Here is a 3,209-nt window from a genome sequence, read left to right on the forward strand (position 1 = left end):
ATTGAAAAGATATACAGAACCGCAGCTCCAACATTCCTTCTTGCCCAGTGATATTTCTTTTTGGGGTCCCCCACCTTAAAGCTTAGGGCTGTCAGTTATTTGTAGCAAAATACGTTGTCTTCTGTCTGAGCAGGCACGTCGTTTGCACTGTTCTTAGGAAGTCAGACTTTCTCTGCCACTGACCAGCTGACTGTATAGGCCAGCGCTTCCCATGAGATGCCATACAAGGCCACTTTAAACTTGTTCAGTAAACTGAACCCAGTGCCCTCTGATGCAGACTTTATATACAAGCCAAAGCCAAAGCAGTGAGAGAATTGGCAGTCTTTCCAGTTCTTCTCGGCCTCCGCTGCTTCACATTCAATGGCTGGTCTGCTTCTTCAGAGGCTGCCGACGTTTGAGCAAAGAAAAACAGCAGCAGGAGCCAAATCAGAACCCACCCTCAGCAGTTAGAGCTTGCATCGCATTGATCCAATCAAGTGAAATATTTACATCACATCGTACTGCGTACACATGTAATATCTTTATATGGAGAAACACGCAAAATAATGTAATAATTTAACTGAAATAATAGAAGAAACAATAGTACTCTAATACAAGTTTTGAGGCAATTTCTTTATAGTAAAATGTAACACCAAATGCTTTCATGGAAGTAGCTTTTTCTAAGGAAAGAGGAAAAATCCTTCAGTACATTTTACTTGAAACTTTGGGGGAAGGTGCTGTATTTGAAAGGGCAAGGGGCTTTGGGTCCAGACACCTGGATTTGAACTAGCTTTTGACCCAACCTCGCTGTGTGCTAGCAGTGTAACTTCTGGCATTGAGATTTTTGGTCTACGAAAAGGGGATAAAATCCCCTTACTGTATAATAACATGAAAATTAAACCACAGAATGCCCACTAGCCATTTTCCATGTGGTAGCTACTCAGTAAATGTTTATTCATTCTGAGACAGCATAGTAAGGTGGTAGGACAGGTCCTGTGCAAGTGGAATAGTAAAACTGAGACAAGAAAATTAATCAAGACCAACTGGTTTGAGCAACTTACAGCCCTTATCTCCCCTAACCAAGGACACTTGAGAACAAGTAATGTATACCTGTCCTCCATAACTAGAGAATACATGGCTTAAATCACCCTGGTCTGGGAACTTCCTTTGATACTTCTCTTTGCAGTTGTGAAATACCACAGGTGTCCAGGGAAGGGAAGAGAAGGGGAAACGTAGAAGCTGGCTACGACCATAAGACCCCTAAAAAATACAAGGTAAACAGCTATCTTTCATTGAGCTTCTTCACAGGACTTAAAGAAGGAGGAAAACGAGACCAGGGTGCACCTTCAGGGAGAAAATAACAGCCATTCTTCAGTGCCCAGGAGCCACAGAAACTCACAGCAGAATGGGAAAGCCCTTCCACCCCTTCTCACCCTAATAAAAAGCCTGAGCACTCACACGCAGGTGACTTTCTGGGTCTGATTCCCAGAGTTTCCACCCTCTGTAGAGCTGAAATGAGTCTTATTGTCATTATCAGCATCCCTGACCTAAATTCTTTTATTTCAGGAGACAAGAACCCAAATTGGTTCTGGGTTCGTTTTGGTAATGAGTCCTTCCTCATCTTTTTTACACTGGCATGCAAATTTCTTTCATCCCTGCTTATGTCCTAACTTCAAAGCTAGCCTGTTTCAGCATTAATGACATAGAATGATTTTCCACCTGCTGCTTTAACTACCAAAAAAAGTCTTAAATTCGAAACTTCTATTGGAAAAAGCCTATGTTGCATTTGATCATGTCTAAGTCTCTAGTGCAATCAAATGGGTTTACTTCTAATAAAAGTTAGTGAATGTAGCCTCAGGTAATTCCATAATGTGACAGTCATTAGAATTATTTTTAGCATCATTAACCGATTTTTAAAAATTATTCATAACTATAGTGTTCCAGAAATTCACATGTACAGCAAAATGCACATTCACACCTGCTGAAAAACCTGCTTTAGGAGAAAGTTTCTCCATTCAGCTCTTTCTGTTCAGCTCTTCCTTGCTCCTTATTCAGTTCTGTGAATATAGGCTTATGTTTGGCTCCCTGCCCCTCACCTTCGTTCTCCGTGTGCCCTTCTAAAAACATTACCTATTAAGGAATTTTCAGTAGTTGATCTCTTGGAGAACTATTGCAAGGTGTGAGTGAGAGTTGTTTGCCACAACTCTCAGGAATCACAGCTAAATCAGGAATGGAGGAGGCCCGTGACAAACATTTGCCTGCTGCGTAGTTTTCCCAGTATTTTGGAAAACTTGCTGATGACCAGAGAGGGTCAACCCTGATGACTGTGGAGGTCTATTTCATCTCCCCTTACCCACCTTCCCTGCTCTGTGTGCCAGGGAAGGTGGGGAATGGGAAACGCTGCCTCACAACACTACAGACTGAGGTAACCAACATGTACTCCCCAGGCTCAAGGAAGGCCAGAGCTTCCCAGCCAGGCAGAGGGACCTCACCCCGGACTATGGGTCTTTAACGAGCTAACCTTCCTAACCTTCCTTGGTCACCTTACAGGCCTCAGGCTGCTCCTGCTCTCAGGGAAGTGTAGATGAAAAAGGGTCCACATACTAAACCTGATGGGCTCAAGGGAGACCAACATCGAATGCCCTACCAACCCGGAGACTAAAAGTAACCACTTACAAGGGTCTGAAAGTAAAAATTCCCAACTCAAAGTGAGTCCTGGCAGGTACTCAGGCACTAGGCCTGTACTTTACTTGTCAAAGGTCAATCACCACCCTGGGTGAGCCTGTCTATTGTCATCTTGCATCTGAGATGACATACCTTTGAAAAGTCACAGTGTCTCCAGCTCCAGCCCCTCAGGGCAAAACCACTAGCTCCGGAGCCTGAGACTACAGAATTGCTCTTTCTTATCTTGATCCCTGAATACCATCCCTCTGAGCTGTAACGTTAATTATTAGCTAAACTGCACCCACCAATGCAAAAAAAGTCTCTCCATTTTAAGCTTTATTCTATTCTACAGATTTCCCTACTTAGCTTTCTCCTCCCCCCTTTCATCTACCACCAATAGATTTCATGTAACCCTCTTTCAGTCTCCCTCTTTGATTCTAAAGTATAAACAAGCTGCAAAACTGCCATCTCAGGAGCATTTACCCATTCACTAAGATTTTCCCTTTTTGTAATTGTCAGTTTCCCTAAAATAAACTCAGAAAACATCTCTACAGGTTTGGAAATTT

This window comes from Sturnira hondurensis, unplaced genomic scaffold (genome assembly GCF_014824575.4).
Source record: "Sturnira hondurensis isolate 20B ecotype Veracruz unplaced genomic scaffold, ASM1482457v3 Scaffold0004136, whole genome shotgun sequence".
Classification (NCBI taxonomy): Eukaryota; Metazoa; Chordata; class Mammalia; order Chiroptera; family Phyllostomidae; genus Sturnira; species Sturnira hondurensis.